The 24,697-nt window shown below is 47.0% G+C and overlaps 1 protein-coding gene across 1 annotated transcript in view; it reads right to left on the reverse strand.

The window, feature by feature from the left end:
• Positions 1–24,697, reverse strand: part of mprip (myosin phosphatase Rho interacting protein) — a 438,384-nt gene that overhangs the window by 267,101 nt on the left and 146,586 nt on the right. The gene's annotated exons all lie outside the window — the stretch shown is intronic.

Here is a 24,697-nt window from a genome sequence, read left to right on the forward strand (position 1 = left end):
CATTGTAATCATATTCATAATAGTGATCATTGTTGTCCCAAATAGCTTCCATCCATTAACATATCTAGGCGCAATAATCATAATCATCACGACTGTTGTCTATATTTTCCATTTATTATTCTGTTCGTCTATTGTTTTCTGGTATGGGCACAATAATCATCATCCTCATCCTCAATACCTTCCATAATCTATTCAAATATTTTTCCGTTATAGGCACACAATAATAATAAAAAGCTGTTGTCCTCAATATGGCCATCCATTAATATTTCTGCTAGTAGAATAGTCATCATAATTGTTGTCCTCAATATCGTCCATCCACTAATCTATTTTTGTATATTTTTTCTATCATCGCTACAATAAAAATAAAACAAATATTATTTGTCCTTTGATTATCATTTTTTTTCTGCTATAGCCACAATACTACTAACTACTACTAATAATAATAATTATAACGCCATCATCATAATTGTTGTCGTCTTCTATCTATTAACCTGTTCTTACATTTTCTCCGATATAGGAACAACAACAACAATAATAGTAATAATAAAAATGTCAGCATCATAATTGTCCTTATCTTCCATCTATTCACATGTTTCATCATAATCATAATAAAATAATAATAATAGATCATTCATCTATCCATAGGTGTTTTCTGATAAAGGCACAACAATCCATCCATCCATTTATCTTCCAAACCCGCTTATCCGGAGAAAGCTTTATAGAAAAACGACCACCCTGGACCTGCGGTGGGTTGGCACCCTGCCCGGGATTGGTTCCTGCCTTGTGCCCTGTGTTGGCTGGGATTGGCTCCAGCACACCCCCGTGACCCTGTAGTTAGGATGAAGCGGGTTAGATAATGGATGGATGGATGGACCACCAAGACAGAACTGCTGAGTCCCGATCGGGGTCTCAGTGGCCCACCGTTGATGCCGTGCACCTCGGACACGGGGGGCTGCACTTTCCATTCCGGTAAACTGAAGCGCGATGTCGAAGGCTGAAAGTGTCACAAGTGGAGCTTCTCAGTGGACTTTGTGTTTTCAACAGAAACCTCAGAAGTGACTTCAAGAAATGGGCGGCTAATGTGATAAAGCGCTGCTAACTGCGTATAGCGCCTTCACACACAAGGGTTTTCATAGGACACTTTTATACAGTTGGGGTCACGGCTAGATCTGCCATCAGGGTGGTCCGGGTGTGCTTATAGTGGCCCTGGTCGCCAAGGGGGTTTGGCATGTGCGACAAAACGAAAGACGCCGTCGTTTTTTTTCTGTTTCTGCGTCACCTCACGCTCTCATATTCTAGGGTACCCGCGTCCCCCTCCGCTAAATTATCGCCCCCCTCATATATACGTGGAATGTATAAAAACCCCACCCCCCATCCCGCTCAATTAAGAAATTGCGTTAAAGAGCTGAGGAGTCATGACGAGGACCGAGAAGCCGACATTTGTTTTGTATCCACTTCGGGCGCCGAAGAGCAAAGCAAAAACGAAAAAGGAAGGAGAAGTTGAGCGGATGTCATGTTTGGGGTTTCTCTTCACATATTGACGTTCATGGAGTGTGAGGACCTGTGTGTGAAACAAGACCGACTGTGTGACAGAGAGCAAGAAGGGTTGTCACACCATCGCGATTAACTGGTGACTTAATAAGCAAAGATACGTTCGGCGCTTTTGCGCTCACCAACCAAAGCAAATCACAGTCAGCCTAATAAAACACAACACAACACGTCACGTCACGTCACGTCACGTTACGTTACGTTACGTCAGCGGCAGCTCGTCACTTTTGGGGTTTGTGTCCAGACCCGCGGCTCATCTTTATAGTGTCCAGACCGGAAAGGGCGGGGCCATCTGGAAGCGGGCGCCACGCCTCCTAGTGAGGCTGCCTGCCAGAACTGCGGGACAGAAAGGAGACAGTGGCAGCGACAGCGCCCCCCTCTCATTGTGGGGTGGTATTACTCACCTTGGCAGAGCCTGGAAGAGGACCCCCAGGCACCCATACACCTGCTTAACTGGGTAGAGAGGTGTTTTGGTTGGGAGTTTTTGGGACTTGTGGGGGGGGGGGGGGGGGGTCTTCATCTGGTCTTGGCTAGGGCACAGTGAGGTGAAGTGACATACCCTAGTAAGTGCATGGACTGGCACCATCAGGAGGACTTGGATGCACATGTAGGTGTCCTGCTCGGAAAAGGGTAAGATGAACATGCAAGATAATAGGAAGAGTCAACGTTGTCACGGCTAGTCCAGGCACACAGAGCAACGCACCATGCAGCCCACCCGGACCCCCCGTGCAGTCGTCACAACTATAAACCAGTCAGCCCTGTCTGCACTAAATAAAAATGCTTCTCAAAGGAAACTATGGGAGCTGGTTGGTTAATACAGAGCACGCTCAGAGCAGGTGTGTCACAGGTCACCTGATGCACTGAAGGTGTCACCGTGCCACAAAAAGTCAAAATGGATGGTGACTCAAAATAAAAGTCTAAAAAATAAAAGAAAAAAGAGGACGGAAGGAAAAGACACCGATTTGGTGAAAACAACAGCTGGTCGCCTGCTCTACACGGCAGATTTCCGTGTTGTCCACATATCTGGACATTTCAAAGCCCAAAGATTTCAATTTGTACTCTAAGAGCCATCCCAGAATGCAATGGTCAAGCAAGGGTTCAACCACACCTGCCAGTAAGGGGCCATCAGAGAACCGCTGGCTTTAAGAGTACGTGTGTGTGTGTTAGTGTGGCAGGCAGGCAGCCAAGGGTCCATGGGGGTCTTACTGTGCCCATGTCAGGGTGGTATGGTGAGAGGGGGATGCCATCTGCAGCCTTGTTGCTTCCAGTCCATTAAGTGCCCATCCGGCACTGCAGCTGCCTTGTATTACAAATTTCAAATGCGGCGGATCTCGGAAGAGCAAAGGAAGGAAAATCCGACGGCCGTTTAATCTTCCTTGTGAAGGACAAGAAGAATATGCTGCTCTTATTCTCTTATCCACAGCCTGATAATCCCAGGACCCCGCTGCTTAGCCGATGCCATTGAAGCTCATGCACTCCCACGCTGACACGTCTTCTTGAATATATTTGGGATCATAACTCAAAGAAAATGACAGAAGACCTCTGGTGGGCCCCACCAAGCCCCAAACTGTCCAGTCAGTCACAGGTTCAAATGAAGGCTCTTTAATTTGTGACAGGGCCTCTTGGAACACCACACAGTACAATCTCAGACCAGTTCTTCCGTGTTCCTCTCCTTCCACACCTCCCAGTAAGCGTCGCCCACCTTATGTTGCCTCTGAATTAACCCTTGTCTTAAGTACGCCTCGGGCTCTTTACCTGCCAACTCCAAGCCCCCCGTATATATGGAGTGCAGCAGTTATACATTTCTGCAGCCTGGAGCCTCCACACTGGAGCTCCAGGCATGTGACGGTGTCTCCAGGGGGTGCCAATAGAGTGCAGCTGCAGACCCCCAGAGCTTCACCTGGTTACATGATGGCTAAGATTAGGGTTGTAGGACGCTTATTTAATTCAAATAATGACGACTCTCGAGTAAGTCAACTCCAGGTACTTCCATGGTGGAGGCTCCAGGCTGCAGTGATCCCCCTCTCGGATGCAGGGGGCTTTTTAAAGCCTTCATCTAGAAGCCTGTAACACTGGCCAGCACCCCTGAGGAGCTCCCCCTGGTGGCTTTAGGTTTCTGTGCAGACTCGTCCTACTACAGGGTGTCAGTCCTGTCCAATAATCCTAGTGTGGCATCACTGCAGCCTGGAGCCTCCACCCTGGAGCCCCAAGTAGGTGGGGCGGACTTGATGGACTCCCATTTGCATCACTTGAGCCTCCCACAACCCCAAGGTCAATCTTAATGGAAGCAGGCGGAGCTCTGGAGGTCTGCAGATAGACTTTGTTGCACCTATTGGAGTCGACTCCACCTACTTCGCGTGCCCATTGGCATCAACGCCACCAACTTGGACCACTAAAAAGAGAAAAAAAAAAATAGAAAGAGTTGAAGGTATGATAGGTAGGGAAAGAAAAAGCTGTGGTGCCCCCTCAGGGTTGGCTCATGGCTAAGGCAAATGGGCGCCATGACTTTGGGGGTGCACCGAGGCTCATCCAATGCCCACCAACTTTTTTTAATGAACACACTCCAGTCTCCATAGAGGACCCCCTCTCCTCCATCTCCTAGGAGAAGCTCCCCATCCATCCATCCATTTTCCAACCCGCTGAATCCGAATACAGGGTCACGGGGGTCTGCTGGAGCCAATCCCAGCCAACACAGGGCACAAGGCAGGAACCAATCCCGGGCAGGGTGCCAACCCACCGCAGGACGCACACAAACACACCCACACAGCTCCCCAAGTGTTCTTCATGTTCTTCATTCTTATGAATGTGCTCTGATCTCCAAGGGGCTACCAAGCACTCTTCTATTTGATATTCCTGCATGAACATACTGTGATCTCTGAGGACCCCCTCTGCTCTTTGATTTCATATACTAGTATGCTCCAATGTCCGTGGGGGACCCACTGTCTCCTAGGGGGACACCCCCTAACCCTTCAATTTCATATACAGTACATAGATACATATATGAAAGCGTTCTGATCTCCGAGGGAGGCACATCCACCCTACACTACCCTGGGTCGCCATGTACCCTTGAGCCAGCACTGGTAGCCCCCCAAAGTCCCCGGGTGTCCTGTGCAGCACTTAATTTTGCTTAATTCAGCGTTTCTCAACCTTTAAGTATTTGCGACCCGAGTTTTCATAAGAATTTTAATCGCGCCCCCCCTAACGTTTTTTTGAAAGGAGCCCACTGATACCAATTTGTTCTTTTTTAATTAATGATATATCATAGATGCATATTTTATTATACCTACTTAACTTTTATCGACATTTATCTAACTCTATATTTATTTTTTCTAGTATCAGAGTGTAGTTTAAGTTAATTTGTTTTGGTTTCAATAGATGAATTTTTCATATTTTCGATTCTTGTTTTCTTTGTTTCACATCTTCGCGCCCCCCTAGGGGGGCCCGCCCCACAGATTGAGAACCACTGGCTTAATCCACAGCTGGGTCACATAATTACGGTGGCCAAGAAGTGCAAAAAGACGGCAAGTCCGTGGATGACACGAGTGGCCCGAGGCGTTTTGCATGAAGCTCGTGTCGCGTTTCTTCTTCACGACTTCACGGTGTTGTCTTTCCATGAAGCTTGGCACCCTTGAGTTTTGTGCCAGTGACCCACCAGGTCAGATTTACACTCGCGGAGCTGCTCGTCTCTCCTCTCCTCGGGTTTCGGAGTTCATTTTCTGTGCACTTCCCAATCCCATCAGGCTGAGCGAATGACCTGTGAAAGTCTCTCTCGTATCTTCAGATATCTTCAATAAAAGGAAGCCCCCCCCCCAAACCCCCGGCTCTGAGATGTGCGACTTTTAATATCTGTGACAGCTGTGATAAAACAGCCGGAGTGCACAAAAGGTGCGACATGAGCGGGATGAGTCCGCCGAGACGCCAGTCAGCCCTGTTGATTCGTCGCTGTCTGTCTGACCTGCTCGTCACTCCGGGAGAAGAAAAGGAAATCAGGGAAAGCGCAGCGACCACCGAGCCGGACACGCACTCCGTTCCAGAGACGGGACACCGACAGAAAAAAAAACCAAACAAAAGTCAAGAGCGGCATTCGTGGGGCACTCAGTAGACAAGCCTGCGGGTCAAGGCTGGTGCACGCGCTGCGCGTCCTTGAAGGCCACGGGGGTCCGTCAGCTCGCTACGTCCATTTCCATAATTTAGGAGATTAAGAAGGCGTGAGGACATTTTTGGCTTACTTTGCAGTGACTCACCTCTTCTGTACTGCACGACCTTGGAGAAGCGAAGCCACCGAAGCTTCATTTCAATTAAGAGCGCATACCACCTGATAGGATTGACACCCCCCCTCTCCCCAAACCCCCACCAGTCACGTGCTCTGTCGGTGCCCTTTCTGCGTTCCACGAGGTCACTTTGTGGAGAAGGACGAGACGGTGCCAGCCGGCGACACGAGGGGGCGCTGGAAGGGAGATCGGTTCAGTTGGGCAGACTCGAGTGTAGAAAGGTGTGAAAGGCGCAATATACACGAAAGGTAGACTTAGGTATGGATATGAAAGGCGCTATACTACAAATACACAGACATACGAATGCATTACATTGAAAGATTTGTGGATGGAGAGGCATGACAGGTGCTATATAAATGAAAGATAGAGATATGAAAGCAAATATAAAGATATGAAAGGAGATTGAAGTGAAAGGCGCTATATCATTTAAAGATAGATATGAAAGGAAATATAATAATAATAATAATAATAATACATTTAATTATATAGTGCCTTCCCATGCTCAAGGCATTTATGTAGGTGTGAAAATTCTGTTGATGCAATAATAATATGTGTAAAATGAGCGATATATAAATATGAAAGGTGCTATATTACAGATACACAGACAGATATGAAATGCATTCTAAAAAATGACAGAGATTGAAGTGAAAGGCGCTATATCATTTAAAGATAGATATGAAAGGAAATATGTAGGTGTGAAAAATTCTGCAGATGCATAAATATGTGTTAAATTAGGGATATATAAATATGAAAGGTACTATATTACAGATACACAGACAGATATGAAATGCACTGTAGAAAACAAGAGCTAAATTGATAGACAGATATACGTGAAAGGCACTATATAAATGAAAGATAAATATGAAAGATAATATGTGTTGAAATAAAAGTTTCTCTGTAACAGCTACAGAGACACATAGAGAATAGGCATTGTGTAGAATGATATATATATATAGATAGATAGATATGAAAGGTGCTATATAATAGATGGATGTGAAAAGTACCATAGAAATGATGGATAGACATAAAAAAATATATAGATGTGAAAGGAGCTACACTACAAACACATAGTTATACAGGTGCATTGCATTAATGGATGGAAAAGTGAGGAAGGTGCTATAAAAATGAAGTTAGGACATGTATGTATGGATGGGAAAGGCGCTATATTACCGATACATAGGTATATATGAAGTGCATTGCATAAAGTGACAGCTAATAAGACAGATTGACATGAGAGGCACTGCATCTGGCAGATGTAGGGACAGGTGTGGCAAGGCACTATATATCAGACACAGATAGGTATGAAAGGCGCTATATCATAGATCAGTAGACAGATATGAAAGACACTATATTAGATCACGAAATGAATGTATGGATGTGAAAGACACTATATAACAAAGTGACAGCATCTCGTCCGCAGTGTGACACTGGTGGCTTCTTCTTCAGGGAGAGGACTTTCTCCAACGCTGCAGCCCTTTGATTTCAGAGGAGGCGTGTGATGTTGACGTGTTTAGCCGTCCATGGATGGCGTCGATGGTTTAACATTCTCGTATAATAACCTGTCAGGGGCTCAGCGGTAGTCGAGCTGCAGTGGAGAAGCTGACAGGCGAAGCTCACAGACGTGGAGTGCGGCGTCCTCACTGATGGGATCACAAGGGGGGCGCGGAGTCGTGGCTGGCAGCCACTGTACGTTGTCCCTCGTTGTCATCTGAGGCGCCTTATGGTTAAAGTGATTGTGTGGATGCGAGTGGGACAACTTTTGAAATTCAAACATTAATTGCCCTTTAATCTCATCTGTCGAGGGTGCATTGCCACAGGACAGCGCCCCCTCTCGTCCCGGTGGGTGGGGTATGGCTTACTTTAGATGGGACTGGAAGGTGCTCCACTGACACACATGCGTGACTCTATAAAGACGGTATACATACACGTAGAGTCACGCATGTGTGCTTAGGGGACATCTTCGTGGTACTCAGCAAGGACACGTCACCACCCTGGGCACAGAGTGGGCGCTGTCACTCCTGAAGCCCAGTCCCATAAACCCCGGAGACGTCAGAGGGCTCTCAGTGATCCTGTTGTTTTTGTCTTTTCAGCCCCTCACCATTGGGTTAGGGTTAGAGTTGGGGTAGGCGATGCCAGCCTAGACTGGGCATGCACTGGTACACTTGACCCTGTAATTAAATCTTAATAATTCAGTTGTCCGAGAACTAAACATGGTCACTGGCACCCCGGTCCTCTTTTGTGTATGTCGCTTGTTCTGTTCCGTATTTTAGCTCACGCACACACATATATAAATATATACAAACATTTACGTCTTTTTTGTTGTTTTCAAAATGACCGGCGAGGTCTTTATGCGTGAAGGACCCCAAAGAGCCCCACCATTCCACCTTGGTCCTTCGGCGGCGCGTTTTCACTCGTGAGGCTTTGCTGCGTTTCTGCTCCGACATCGGGACCTCTTAAACATTTTCCAAATAAGCCGGGGGCTTCAGGTGTAATCAGTTGTGGCAGGAGAGCTGACAGGCAATTTATTTTGATTTGGGCCCTTTAATTCTGCGTCGGCCTCCTTCGGCGCCAGAGCCTGCTGCCTTTTATTTGAGCGCCACACGACTGGCTTGTTGAGATATTTTGGAATTTGCATAATTTATTACCTAAAAATGGATGGCAGAATTATCTGGGGGCTTCGAGCCCTGCAAGAACGAATGGAGATGAACCAATCAGCGGCTCACGTTGTTTAATACTCGGCGAGGCGCTTTGTTTGTTTTACTGTTTGCTGCTGGAAGATAATTTCACAAAAACAAAACACAGCGATGTTCCCGTTTTATTTTTTATAATTCTGCCACCTCGCCCGCGTACGCACACGTCTTCAGAGTACGGGATAGGAGATTTAAGGAGGGCTTGGAGAGCAAAGCGTTTGGGGCCATGGGACCGCGAAGCGTGAGCGCCCCCTATAGGCATCACTCCTGTGTGGGGGGCGAGTGCCATTAAAGCTCGGGGATGGAAAGTAAACCCCGGTCTTGTTCACCGTCCAGAGGTTGGGGGGCCAGCTTGGCCTTCACGTCCCCCTCGTCCTTTCGGTCAATGCAAAATCAGCAGGCCACAGCACCCTCTAGTGGCCACCTTGCTCCCAGTAGCCCTGATTTTGAGAAGATGCGAGAGGAGGTTTCAATGGGTTACCGGCGGCTTATTCAATGGAGCGGGGAAGAGCGTAGTCGGCGGGATCGGCCAGCGTTCACTAACTGTTAAGATCATCCGCCATCACAAAGAGTTCTGCATGTGAAATCAAAACCGCGATGGGTGTTTGGGGGGTTGCTGAACAATTTGGATTGCAGACACTGGGCCAGCTCTTTACACTCATGGGAGTCTACATGTGACTCGTGTCCTGTTGGGGGGTCTGCTGCTATGGGCTATTTGGTCCACGCACAGCTGGAGTGAGAGCTTCATTTTTATTACTGGCTGTGAGTCTCAGTGGGTGTGGGACCCCATCATGGCTGTCCTTTGTCACCCATCCTGTCCATAATCTCTACGGAGAGAATTTCAAGAGGTGCAGGGCGTCCAGTCGGGTGACCTCAGGGTCATTTCTCGTCTCTTTGCAGATGAGGTGGTCCTGTGGGCTTTATCGGCTGGTGACTTGACGTGAGTGAAGTGCTCGAGATGAGAATCAGATCAGAACCTCCAAGCCCGAGGTCGTGGTTCTCATCTGGAAGAGGGTGGTGGTGGAGCACCGAGCAGAAAAGATTTCATATCTCGGGGTCTTGTTGATGAGGGAGGGAAGATGGCGTCTGCGGCCCCTTGCAGATATGTGGACGTTGTGCCAGTCAGTTGTGGGGAAGACGATTTACCAGCTGGTCTGCAGTTCTACCTTCACCAATGGCTGTGAGCTTTGGGTGATGAATGAAAGAACTGGATCACCGATACCACCAGTGGAAATGAGCTTCCTTTAATGGGGGTCCGAGATGGAGTGAGGGGTGCAGAGATTCAGGATGAGCTCAGAGTCGCTGCTTCTCAGGATGTCACCCTGCTGGGGTGTTTCAGGGGTGTCCAGCCAGGAGGAGACCGTGGGGCAGACCTCGGACATACTGGAGGGGTTATGTTGGCTCAGTCTCCCCCCTGGCGGAGATGACGGTTAGACTGCTGCCCCCGTGACAAGCAGTGCAAGATGGATGGACAGGCTCAATTGATTCCCCACATTACTTTTCTGATTTGAGTTTTCAAGTAGTTGATGTGCCATTTCGGCTTGGTGGACCAATTGGCCCTGCAGTGTCCTCTGTAATCCAACCTGAAGTGTCCAGCGTAGTGATGGGGCTTGGGGGTCATCACCCGTATTAAATGGGGGACATCTGCACTTCTGGTTTGAGCTTTTCACAGTCAAAGCAGAAGCTGTTTCGTCGTGTGGTGGGTGAACCCACATTTGCTGCCCCAGATGTCCGCTGTGGTTTGCCCTTTCCCGTCTCCACTCCTGGCTTCTAATGTCACACGGCGTTGTCCTTCTTGTCACCCCCTTTGAAGAAATCTGGCTAATTACCTTCTATCTCCAGTGTAACCGCAGCGCAATGCCGAGGAAGGCTTCACAGAAAACAACGGAGATAAAGACGATCAATTCCTGATATCGGTGATGAATGCTGCCATCCGCTGAGATTAATGTTCTCTTTACACCAGCACTTCTTATTAGAATTAATTTTCATAAATAAAGAACAAGTTCTGCATTAAGATTGCCCTTTAATTAGCTCAGGATTAAAGCAGAAAGCAACTGGCGTGTGCGTGTGTGTGTGTGTGTGTGTGTGTGTGTGTATGTGTGCGTGTGTGTTTACCTGTTAGCTGTCAGCCAAGTTGTCTTATCAAGCGGGCTGCGGCGTCACGAACACAATTACCTCTCAAATGACACGGGGGTCCGCTACCACGTTTATTATGTACAAAGATATAAGCTCATCTGGAGGAGGGCCGCTCTCTTTTATGGGGCTTCGCTTTTATTTTGTCCCCCTTCGGGTTTGCCCTCCTGATGCGACTCAATGAATGCCAGGCCTGGCCATCTGCAGAAGTTCTCAGCTGATTCCTCCATCATATGCTGCATTGGTAATGGAGACGAGGAGCCTGGTGGCACAAGGAGAAGCACCTGTAGCTCAATACCAGGAAGACATAGGAGCTGGTGGAGAAGTTCAGGCATGGCAAGGAGACCCCTGAGACCACTCATCAGCCAGGAGGAGGAGGATAAAGCAGAGCTGTAAATCCCTGCGTTAAGTCCATATGTTTAGGCCAAATTAGAGTGGTCCGAAAACCCAATGGTGCTGTACAAGAAGGACCAGAGAAGATTGTATTCCTCATGGAGACTTCCATCATTTGATAAGGGGCCACTTGCAGGAGTCAGTGTATTGGGGTCTTCTAGGGAGGCACTTTGAGTACAGGTGATGCAAAAACACCTGAGCAGACTTTTCAGTAAACTGACCCTGGGCACTCTGGGGGCAAAACCGAATGCCCATCACCTCCAGGGGGTGCTTTCTTTTTCGGTGCCAAATTCTATCTATCTATCTATCTATCTATCTATCTATCTATCTATCTATCTATCTATCTATCTATCTATCTATCTATCTATCTATCTATCTATCTAATCCTGCCTACTATATCAAATTCTATCTATCTAATCTAATCTTGCCAACTACGCTATCTATCTATCTATCTATCTATCTATCTATCTATCTAATCCTGCCTACTATATCAAATTCTATCTATCTAATCTAATCTTGCCAACTACGCTATCTATCTATCTATCTATCTATCTATCTATCTATCTATCTATCTATCTATCTATCTATCTATCTATCTATCTATCTATCTAATCCTGCCTACTATATCAAATTCTTTCTATCTATCTATCTATACAAAACTTGGATGTACCTTGGACCTTAATACCCTTCGTAGGCAGCCCCAGGGCATGCTGGGATATGAACCGTCCATCTGATTTCTGACACTGTGACTCCCAATGACCTTTATGTCCATGGTGGGGACTGTCACCAGCTTCAGAACTGTCAGACCTGCAGCTAGTGTGTGGCCGCCGGACTTTTAACCCCTTTAGAGCTGAACACCCACTTGATGGGTGGGCACCCCGAGAGGCCCCCGTGCCACAAAGGCACCTCTGTTTTAAGCCCCTGGCAGGCCTTTAGCGTCGGAGCACATTTGGAATTCTCCTTGATCTTTCGTCAGCGCGGCTCTTCTCGCTGAGGACGGCGCACCTGCACGCCGGAGGCTGCCATCGCATTGAAGAAGCCCAATTTGTTCTTTCATCATGGCGACCCAGTTTGATTTTTTTTTCTGTATTTAATGGGCCAGAAATCAAATCTTCTTGATTAATGTAAAAAAAATCTTTGGGAAGCTTTGGACTTTTTATTTCATGTCGGAAATCAGAACTTGGGCTCCTTTTCATGTTTCTTTTTTTTCTCTCGATTTGTTCCGCCACCTCAGTAATTAGAATATGAAAAGCCGTGATTGCTGATTAGCCGCATTTTGATGTCTGCTAATCAAAGCCAAAGTCTTCACTCTCGCTGCCTTTGAGCAGGTGCTGCCGAGCTGGAAGCCCCTGGAGCGCCTCACGGACCCCTGCACACCCGAGTGAGTGAGTGTGTGTGTGTGTGGGGGGAGGGGGGGGGCGTTAAGAGTCTTGGGAGTCTTGGGGCGTGTACCTTACCTCCACTTAGCTAGCGAATGAGAGAACTACTTCACAGATTTACATTGATTTGTTTTTTTCTAGAATTTGCTTGAACATTCCGGTTGATTTTGCGACTTTTCTCATCGTGCTAAGTATCAGAGTTCGCTTGTAGGAGCGATTTATTCACGAGATTCCAAGAAGAGGGGGAGGCGGGACCTCAGGAGTAGGGAGCTGGATGGGGCCACCGTTCAAGTCGCTCTACCTGTCGCCATGTGTTGGAGCGCACGATACCTGTGTGCTCAGCAGACTTTATCATCTACAGATTGTTACGGAGTAACGTTTGACGTTTTTCGGAGAGAGAGATCAGAGCTCCGTGTGGTTTACAGGGTGGCTGCTCATTGGCCGCGTGCCCTTCTCTCCCCATCAGAGCTGAACACGATCACATACCGTGGTGACGTTTGACGTCAGATTCATACTGAGATACCTTGCCAACTTTTTACATTTTTATCAAAGAGATCACAGCTACGTTGTCATCCCTGAAAAAATATCGCATGTCAAGAGACCCTCGGATACGAAAGCGATCAAAAGAAAATTCCTCTCAATACAAATTCTTACTTTCTTTTAATTGATTTTTTTTAATTGAAGTTTGTCCTGTTTTACTGCTATGTGGGCGGAGCCGCAGGGGGACAGCAAGTTTATGACACGGCGGGTCGCATTTCTTTGTCTGTTTTGTCCAATTGGAGCCCAGGCAGGTGGAGTGACTCGCTCAGGTGGGTCACACACTGGTGTCAGCAGTGGGATTTGCCTTTGTGACTTTCTAATGTTGTTTCTATCGATGAGGGTCACTTTGCGTTCCCTTCTTCTTTTTGTTCCTACTATTTATTTATATTTAAAGAGCACAGAAGCGAGCATAAAGATGTGGGGAGCTCCACCCGTACGTGTCAAAGGACATCTTTACAGATGCGAACTGACTCATACAACAAAGGCGGGTGAATATACAGCCGGGATACAGGAACTGGAAATGATGTCGTATGGGGGGGCGGGTGCTTGGCAACCGGAACAGGAAGTGATGTTATTAGGAGGCGGGTCCTTCATAACGGGCTGCAGAGGGGAAAATAAAGGAGGAAGTATCAGAGGAGAGCGCCATCCCCTGGTCTGGATGAGAAACACAATTATTGGTGCCCTTAAACTGCCTGCCATGCGCCCGTGCGTGTGACACCATGTATAAAATGTGTCAAAAACGTGACAAAGAGACACGAAAAGGTTTGGGGCAGCCACCCGTTTATTGTGTTCCTGGCTGCAGAATTGGTCGTCTGGCAGTAGTCCAGGTTAGAGTCCACAACAGAACTGAACTGCTGGCACAAAGCGGAGGAAGTGATGTCATCATTGGGGGGCGGAACCGGAAGTGACGTCGTTGGGGCCAGTCGGAATGTCCCATAAGTGGTCTGCCGAGAAATGTGAGTGCACTCTGCCACCTCCTGGTTGGGCATGGAATTAAACTCATTCAGGCTCTTTAGGTGCCTCCCATGAACACACGGGTGACACGTACATGAGGTGAAAGGCAATCTGAAAATGACACAGTGACCGCCACGGAGAGAAGCTGACGCAATACAACACCTTTGCAATGGCTTATGGGTAGTGAGACCACACACGGCGCAGCGCTCTGCCGTCTGTCCAGTTGAAGTCGAGGTCAAGTGAACACGTAATGAGATTTCTGTGGGCAGAGGGAGTGAAGCCTGGCGAGGCTCACCGAGGGATGTTACCCATAAGCCACTGGGAACGTGTCGCACTGCTGTTACCGCGTCGTGTTCAGAATGTCTCGCCTTTTCTGTTTACCTTTGTGTATATTGATTGTAATGAAATGATAAAGATGTTTATTGGAATAATGAGAAGCGGGTGGGCAGCTGAAGGGGGGGATTACGTTTTTCTTTCTGTCTTTTGTGACCATTGGGTTCAGTTGTTTCCATTCATACTAAAGTCCCACTCCCACACTTTCTCAGGTCCATCCCTTTGGAGTTTTGGGTTCCACCTGTGCTCTTTGTTGTTGTCGATTTCTATTCCTGTCAATATGTCCTCCTTTTGTGAAGATCTTGCATACGAGCCAGGGGTTGACGGTGATCCCCTCCCTTGTCTTGGGGTTTTACTGACTGTACTTCGGGAGCTTCGAGGGAGAAGGTGCAGGCCGAAGCCAGCCACTTTAGTAGAAGTGAGGGGACCACCATTTGTGTTCACCTCTAAGAGGTGGTGGGATTCCGGCCCGTTTCTCTGTGTGTTTTCGAGGGTCTCGCACCACCTTTGGCCACTTGGGAGAATAAGTCATAGCTCTGCCATTGCAGTTCTCGTCCTTTACTGCCAGCCCTTTTAATTGATTACGTTACACCTGTAGACCCTCAGGGGGCTTGAGATGGATGGTGAGGGGACACTTCAGCCAACGGCTACCTGGATGATGTGACGGCAGCCATTCTTGTGCCATTACGCTCACCACACGTTGGTGATTAGGTGATGAAGGGGTGAGAGAGGCAGCCAGCCAATAAGGGACAGGAGATGATTGGGGGGCCGTGGTGGGCACTTTACCCAGGACATCAGGAGTACGACTGTTCTGTTTGAAAGGTGCATGGAGAGTCAGGACCTCAGTTTTACGTCTCATCTGAAGGACATTTCTATTCCTTCAGCACAGCGTCCCCGTCACCGCCCTGGGACGACAAGGCAAGTGCCCCCTGCTGGCCTCACCAACACCTCTTCCAGCAGCACCCCACGCCATCCCAGTACTTCTAAGATGCTTAAGCACAGGTGGACTCATCCCAGTCCATGTTGGCGCACTTTTTGGGCACAATATCAGCCACTGGTTTGTGGGGTCCACACTGCCCCCTAGTGTCCCCTCTTTGCACACACACACACACACACACACACACACACGCTCACCGCTCACCAGTGATGGATTTTCTTGTCCAGCACAGACCCTGGGATGCCCACTGCTTGTCCATCTCGTGCCCCTTCCAGCTCTTAATACCCCGTCAGCTTCTCCTTTTCTTTGCCCTCGTTTGATTTTTCCGGTGTCCCCGAAGCCCAGGAGTCGTATTAACGCAGGGCCCTGTAAGCGTAACCCTGAAGAAATGAGAAATGTCGTGATGTTAATCCTAATGCGACACGGCCAGGAGGGGATTCCAAATTCTAGCATATAGTTGATTAAAAATGCAGCCAGCTGATCGCTAATCCTTTTACGTTACAAAACAAATCAGAAATGATTTTTATCTGCCCGCTGCTGAAGTGGACCATCACAGGCTGCCCGCTCCTTCACGCCACCTCTGGCCCGTCACAAGTCCAGCTGCACTGCCACCAAGGTATGATCTTGTATGCCTGGCATGTCCTGCTGGGGACAGCCGTGCCAAGCTGCTGTCATGTCCTCCAACCGCTGGAGTCGCTGCCATCAGCCCACCTGTGAATGAAGGACACGTTGGCACCGGACGTCTCACCCCTTGAATCAAAGGGCGCGCCGCAACATCATCCCACCATGAAACAGTGCACACTGGACTTGAGGGGTGACAGTCACATGAGTGTCCCCGACAATGCCATAGTTCAGGTTCCCTTTGTCAGGCCGGCGTGTTGCTGGTGTGGAGTTTGATTGTCTTACAAAATGCCAACGTTCTGAAGAGCTGCAGGCCAGGCAGGTGTTGAGATGGCTGAGGTTCAAAGAAGCAGAATGGCGTTAAAGCCTGGGACAGGGGTAAGCCTCCACTTGTGGGGCGCCAGGCTGTCCAATTGCTCATCACACTGGTCTCCTGTAGGTGGCGCTGTCATTTTCAGATTCGTTTAAGTTATTTATGGCAGTTTTAGGGTGGCATCGTTAGTGCCACTTCCTGATGTATCCAATGCCTTGGGGTTCAGGGCCCGTGACCAGTGGGTCGTCTTGACTTTTGTGTGAGTGGCGTTCCATCAGGAGTGACATCCTGCCCTGTGCCGGATGCTGCCAGGATGGGCCAAACCCTGACAGCGACAGAGAAGGTGTAAGAATGTTGGGTTTTGAATTTGACATTCTGCTCCGAGAGGATGAGACACTGGGGCAGCTTAGTCAATGGCGACAAGCGGGTGGGCTCAGTGGTCTCCTCTCGTTTGCCAAATGTTCTAGAGCTTTCTGCCCTGACCATGACGATTACCTGAGCATGCTGGAATAATCAAGAAATGCCTGATATCATCAGAAGGGGGCGCTCTCATATGCCCAGAATATGCCAAGCATAGGCCACAGTATGAAGAAAAGTGCTGTCTTAGCAAAATACCTGGCAACAAAAAGAGACGAGCAAAGGGAGAACCAAAAGAACAACCAAACAGAAGAAGAGCAAAAACATGACCACCTCTTTAGCTCCTCCACCAACATGGCCCCCCTTCTGACAGCTGGTCTGGCCCACCCTGATCCCGTTGATGTGCGCAGTTAGTCACTCATCTCTCACCACATTTCTCTTTTTCCATTCTTCTCCTTCACAAGACCCCCCCACCCCAGACCCTGGGCCCCCACCCCCAATATTTTAACTATCAGACCTCCTATTGTGGGATGGTTTTAAGCCCCGACTTGGCTTTTCCTGTATGCACTTCAAGAGCTCCTGTGGCCACCACAAAAGTCACGGGTGTCAAAGACACAGTGCCCTCTAATGGTGTCAGATAGCACTTCAGCCCCAGCCTTTAAAGGGCGAGCTTACTGCAAGGACACCACAGCCCCCCAGATCATCGATAGTGATTGTGGTGGGCAGGAAATGCTTTATGGAACATCAACGTCGGGTATAGAAAGCCCTGCTGGCTGTCCTTATGTGTCAAGATGGAGACAACTGTAACTGCATGACAGTAGTGCAGATAGATAGATAGATAGATAGATAGATAGATAGATAGATAGATAGATAGATAGATAGATAGATAGATAGATAGATAGATAGATAGATAGATAGATAGATAGATAGAATTTGGTATAGTAGGCAGGATTAGATAGATAGATAGATAGATAGATAGATAGATAGATAGATAGATAGATAGATAGATAGATAGATAGATAGATAGATAGATAGATAGAATTTGGTATAGTAGGCAGGATTAGATAGATAGATAGATAGATAGATAGATAGATAGATAGATAGATAGATAGATAGATAGATAGAATTTGGTATAGTAGGCAGGATTAGATAGATAGATAGATAGATAGATAGATAGATAGATAGATAGATAGATAGATAGATAGATAGATAGATAGATAGATAGATAGATAGAATTTGGTATAGTAGGCAGGATTAGATAGATAGATAGATAGATAGATAGATAGATAGATAGATAGATAGATAGATAGATAGATAGAATTTGGTATAGTAGGAATGGATAGATAGATAGATAGATAGATAGATAGATAGATAGATAGATAGATAGATAGATAGATAGATAGATTTTGGTATAGTAGGCAGGATTAGATAGATAGATAGATAGATAGATAGATAGATAGATAGATAGATAGATAGATAGATAGATAGATAGATAGATAGATAGATTTTGGTATAGTAGGCAGGATTAGATAGATAGATAGATAGATAGATAGATAGATAGATAGATAGATAGATAGATAGATAGATAGATAGATAGATAGATTTTGGTATAGTAGGCAGGATTAGATAGATAGATAGATAGATAGATAGATAGATAGATAGATAGATAGATAGATAGATAGATAGATGATGTCAAAGGCGCTATATAAGAGGTACAGTGCCTGCTCTAATATTTAGGACTAGCTCTCATTTTTCCTCCATTTCCCCCTCTGCTCCACCGTTTAAAGTTACAAGTCATACCATTCTGACGTGACTGACGTGCACACGACATATCTGCACACATTTTGGTCACAGCATGTAGAAATGAGAACCTTTGCGCATTGCTGGTGGTGACTGTAGGGGGCAGTGTAACAGCACAGTAATGCAATTTCTCTCTTTTTTGTCAGCAGGTTGTCCAGCAGAGCCTAAGCAGACGGTAACTGGAGAGACGGCAGGTGGGTGGTGTAGACGTGGCAAAGGCTGAACGCTAGGGGGGAGTTGATGGTGACACCGTTCAGAAACAGGAGGCACTTTTATGGGTGAAGGGGGGACGGGGGGTGTCTTGTTCTTGGCAGAGTTTTTAAAAGCTGCTGTGACCCGCTGCACTTCTGTCTGACGCTAAGTGAATTCTTGGCATATTCCGCCTGCCGAGTCACCAAAGTGCAGAGAAAACGAGACGACAGGGCAAGTCCAAGTGCGGCTTCCGTTTCCGCAGAGTGAGCCGTTCGAGCTTCTTGGCATCAGGCCTCCATCTTCCAGGCAGGTGAGCGGACGCAGGAGTCGGGAACGCTTCTGTGTTTAGATGTGAGGCCTGAACTGACCCGCAGGCCTAAAAGGACTTGAAACTGACCAGCTGACTGGAATAGGCAGACACCCAGTGGGGGGCCTGATCTGGGGACCCTCGCTCGTGCTGTCTCCATTGCCTGCTAGTCTATTCTGTTCATCCATTGGCTTGTCTGTCTGTTTGGTCATCCATCCATCCATCTATCCATTCATTCATTCTTTATCTGTCTCCCCTTCCCTACATTCATCAGTCCTCTCATCCATCTCTTTGTCTTCCATCTATCTGTCCTTCCCCCTGTTTGTGGTCCATATGCTTATCCATTGATCCATCTGACCATTTATCTATTCATCCATGTATTCTTTTCTGTCTTTACATTTTCTCATTCATCCAAACTTACATTCCTCCATCTTTTTTGTCCACCCTTCCATCTCTTTGTCCTCACATCTTCCCACCAGTCTGTCTGTTTATCTGTCCATTTATTCATCAGTACTATTCGTTCTTTATCGCTCTCCACGTTTGTCCCTTAGTCTTTCTGTCCATCAGACCGTTCATTCATCTCGTTGCCTGTCAGTCTACTTATCTGTCTCTCCATCCATCCATCTATCCATACCTTCATTCTTTATCTGCCTTCCCATTCAGACATCCATCTGTTGGGTCATCCATCCATCTTTCTCTCCATTCATCTACACATCCATTCTTCCACCTTTTCATCTAGCCCATCCCATCTGTTTCTCCACTCCTCCCTTCATCCATTCATCCATTCATCTATCCCTTCATTTGTTCTTCGTCTGTCTTCTCATTTATCCTACCATCTATTCTCCTATCCATCCTTCCATTAATTTCAGTTTGTCTATTCGACAGTCTAATCAGTCATCCATCTGTCTTTCTATGCATCCATTTATCCCTTCATCTCTTCGTCCTCAGTCCATCTGTTCATTCATTCATCTTCCCATCTATCCACGAGTCTGATACTCCATTTATCCATTGACTCATCCGTCTGTTCATGGATCCACTGATCCATCTGCTCATCCATCCCTCAGTTAATCCGTTCATTGGTTTGCCTGTCCACCCATCTTTTGATTCATCATTCTTACTCTCCATATACCAGTTAGTCTCTCCATCTTTTCATCCATCTATTCATCTTCCTAACCAGCTCTCCCTTTGTCCAGCCATCCATCTGTTCATTTGTCCATCCATTCATTTTTTGATTCTCTATACCAGTCCCTTCCCCCATCCATCCATCCATCCATCCATCCATCCATCCATCCATCCATCAACTCATTCATCTTCCTATCTGTTCCCCAATCTCATTGTTCATTCATGTAGTTATCTCTCCATCCATCCATCAGCTTTGCTCTCCTTGACTGCGAGTCAGAAAAAGCAAGTAAAGAAGTCGCAGGACGGACTTTCCAACTTTTTTTTTTTAAATACGTCTCCACATATTTTGGTGATTTTTTGCTGCATCCATTTTAATTGCTTCAGGATCCACGAGTGTCTTAGACACGCCGAGCTTGTAGGTGACCTTTCTTCACACCCGAGGGACGCAGACACGGGGGGGGGGGGGGGACAAGTAGACTGCACCCCGGCGCTGACTGGGGGTCTGGAGAGGTCAGGCGGCAACATGGACCACTAGGGGGCACCTTGACGCCGTCTCACACGAGCATAAGGATCGATGTCTAGACAAATCGTCCATTAATTACCTGAAACGATCTGAGCAATGAGATAAAACACTTTAGGAATTCATCAAAGGACAGAGGTGGCTAATTAGTGGGAAAGGCGAAGGAAACGGCGGTGGGTCACCTGAGCGTGCTGAGCGCTCGCGGGCAGATTATGGGCTATCGATTGTGCAATAGATAGACTTGTTACTCTGATAAAAGGCCATTCATTTGTGGAGAATCAATGCTGAGTGGAGTGACGGGGGGCGCGTCATGCATGACTTAAATTAATGAGGAGCCACCAAAAGACCTTCTGGAAAAGTGTGAAGGAAGGAGAAACATGTAGGGGGCTGGTGAAGAATACCAGGTGGGCTGTAGTGGGCCTTTTCAAAAATCTGACAAACTAAACCACAAATGGCCTTTAATTTATGGACAGTAGATGAGAGGCACTCACGTGGACAGCAGGGCGGCCGTTGATATTTATGGCAGTTACAGGCACTAGAGGGCAGCACCACCTCCACATTAGTGTCTTGCTGTTGAACACGCCCCTTATCAAGACCACCCCCATGTCCAGGGTCTCTCGATCTGCTCCTCTTCAAGTTGAGTGTCTTTCTTGGCCTTCTCGACCTTTTTATTTTTTCATATCGCTCTCTGCTCTTAGTTCATGCCTGTGATCTTTCTCTTTTCTTCTCTTTCTGTAAGGATGGATGGGCAGACAGACAGACAGACAGACAGACAGACAGACAGACAGACAGACAGATAGATAGATAGATAGATAGATAGATAGATAGATAGATAGATAGATAGATAGATAGATAGATAGATAGATAGATAGAATTTGGTGTAGTAGGCAGGATCAGATAGATAGATAGATAGATAGATAGATAGATAGATAGATAGATAGATAGATAGATAGATAGATAGATAGATAGATAGAATTTGGTGTAGTAGGCAGGATCAGATAGATAGATAGATAGATAGATAGATAGATAGATAGATAGATAGATAGATAGATAGATAGATAGATAGATAGATAGAATTTGGTGTAGTAGGCAGGATCAGATAGATAGATAGATAGATAGATAGATAGATAGATAGATAGATAGATAGATAGATAGAATTTGGTGTAGTAGGCAGGAACAGATAGATAGATAGATAGATAGATAGATAGATAGATAGATAGATAGATAGATAGATAGATAGATAGATAGATAGATAGATAGATAGATAGATAGGATAGAATTTGGTGTAGTAGGCAGGATCAGATAGATAGATAGATAGATAGATAGATAGATAGATAGATAGATAGATAGATAGATAGATAGACGTGAAAGGCACTATATTGATGGATGGGTGGACACTGACCAGCTGCTGCTTCTTTCTTTCACAAGTTTCACATTTCCTGCCCGTCTCTTTCTTTTGTCTTTTTATCTTCCGATTTCATTCTTTTTTTTTGCATATATTTAACACAATGATGTAATTTCCATGCAGATTTATGCGGCTGCCTTTGACAGACGTATTGTTTTTATAAAGCTCCTCTGTTTCGTCCATTTAAGAAAATGAAATGATACAGAAAGTGAACTTTCCTTCTGTGGAAATCTGATTTGCTGAGCTTTTCCTCGAGGCTGCTGATGATGAACGATTCGGCAAACGGCGGATGAAGCAAAGCCGTTTTTTAGGTCAGCGTGTGCCAAGAAAACGAGAAAGGCAGACGAGAGCTGCGGTCCTTGAGAGGCGGGCCGTGGCTGCCAGTGTCCCCTGGTGGGCCTCACTGAAGGTGACGCTGCAGATGGCACATCGGTTTATTGATGTTTCTGCACACGCTGAGCGGAGTGACCGCACCTGGAGGTGTGCATGTGGCCATTTTAAGATCGCTGCCCAAAGACTTGCCCGCCTTCCTTAAGTCAAGAACGCCCTGTTCATGTCACAAAGTAAGAGGCATGGAGGAGAGGAGGAGTCGGGGTCCAGTCTGCTGTTCAAAATGAAGAGGGTCTCATGAGTGGTCAGTACATAGAGAGGCACCTTGCACTGCTGTTCACTTTCCTGCATGTCGTATTTAATTTCTTGCGCCCACTCATTGTCTGTTTTGCTTCTCCATTTGTCCAAGATGTGGGACTCTGGAGTTAAAGGAGGAGTGCGATCTCAGACCCAGCCTGTAGGGGGCACTCAGCGACATGTGTAGAGTGACTTTTCTATGCCCTTTTATTCTGGTCTGTGGTATGGTGGGGTTCAAGCCTATACTGACAGTAATGACGACAAGGCAGGACCACCAGAATGTCCGACCCGTCCGCTTTTCTCTGTACTACACCCTCACATTTCAGAATCTGACTGCAGGGCCAGTGATGTCAACCACTGCTGCAATGAAGCACAAGAAGGGGTGAGCAGATCTCCAAAGACCACCAGTCAGAGCAGGTATTCACTTAGTCTGACCCCAAAATAGGCCTGATGTCAGGAGGCCTGGTCCCAAATTGAACAGATAGGCTTGAAGGCCTACACAGGCCCAAAAGGGGGATTAAGGAGTTATGGGTTTAGTATTATTTATGTGTTGTTTGGTTGTTTTTGAGTGATTATGTGTCATACTTTTAGTTATTTTCCTACTGTCTATTCAGATTTACTAATGTTAATTGTCCTTTGTAGGCAGGCCCACCCACTGGCTATATGAGTTAGCGGAGCAGGCTCAGGAGTTTGGAATCATCATTTATAGTGGAGTTAAGTGAGTCGTGGGTGTTCTTTGTGGCTTTGATGATTTTTATCTTTAACTCTTTTTCTTGGATCATCCTTTTGGATCACGTATTTGGACTTGTTTCCTTTTGGGTTGTCTCTTTAAGGATCTCCTTGTGTCGCTTTTGGCTCTGATGAATTAAATCTACGATCTGTAAAGATTCCTTTCCTATTCAAGCCAAGGGATTTAAGGTCATCCCTCCTCTTGTGAGGCTTTTTCTGTGCCACTGAGCCATGATGCCTGTGCCTGTAATGACGTTTATCCACTTGGCCCATGGTCTCTGACGTGGGGAGGCAGTAAAGCTTGTGCCACCATGCCACTCTGGAGCACTGAAGCAGTGATCTCTGTGCCACTGTGCTACTCATGTCTGCTTGAATCTCTTGGTCCTTAGAGAGCTTGAGGTACTGTGCTGGAACTGTGGTGCTTGAAGCAGTAGCCACTGTGCCGCTATGCCAACCTTGTGCGTTTGAAAGCTGATCCTTGGAGCTGTAAGGCAGCAGTACCAGTCTCATGTGCTTGAACCCTTGTCTCTGGAGCAATGAGCTGGCAGTGCCTACCTCACCATGATGTGCTTGAAATCTGGTCCTGAAAAGGTGAGGCAGCTGTGCTACCCTTATCTTCTTGGGCAGTAGCTACTGTGCCCCCTTTTGTGACTGAGCCCAGGCCCTTGGAATTGTGAGGCAGCACCGGGCAGAGCTGCTGTGTCCACAAAAGGACTCCATTGATGCCATCCTTTAATGAGGACAAGTAGTCAAGCCAGTTCTAATCTGGATTAATAGCCGTGTGATGCCAGGCTCTGCCAAGGCAGCAAGAAGAGCAAAACAAAGTGGTAATGAGACGGGCACAGAGCTCCCCTCGCCAGTCATGCAGCGCGTCTAGACTGTTAACCTTCAGGAAGGGACGGCCGGGCGGGCAGACAGGCAGGTGGCATGCTGTCCTTTGTAAGGGCAGACAAACGAGGTGCCAATTGGCACGTGACGTACACCCCGTCTACTGGGCATCTCTCTCTCACCCTGGCGCGGTGCACACATTCAATATCTGGATTATTACTAAATATTTTTTTTTTCCCATTATTGATTTGTTTAAACTTGCCGACATCTTTTATTTTTTTTAAGCCTGACCTTACTGGGGACATTCACAATGGGCACAGGAGAAGCGGGCATGAACAGAGACGGCTGCCGTGGCTTGAGTTGCTCCTGTCCTTCCTCCACCGTCTAATCCCATGAAAGTTGTGCCGAAAGTTGGGAGTGGTTTGGTCTCGAGGAGGCGGAGCCACTAATGATAGCCAATCACGGAGGAGCTGCACCTTCAGTAAGCCCCGCCTCGGCTCTTCTTTCTGCTGCCCTTTCTTGGCTCTGTGGTTTCATTCAGCAGGTTGGTTTGATTTTCGGCGTTGGTGTAAAAGTCGGAGTTTGGGCTTCGGCTTGTCGTGTTATTCAGAAATTGAAGTTTGTTGAGCCTTTGGCCGTTTATGGCGGACTGAGAAAGCCTTCTGACCCGTCACTTTTTGCCCCCTATGGCCAGACGA

Source organism: Erpetoichthys calabaricus, chromosome 14, assembly GCF_900747795.2.
Source record: "Erpetoichthys calabaricus chromosome 14, fErpCal1.3, whole genome shotgun sequence".
NCBI lineage: Eukaryota > Metazoa > Chordata > Cladistia > Polypteriformes > Polypteridae > Erpetoichthys > Erpetoichthys calabaricus.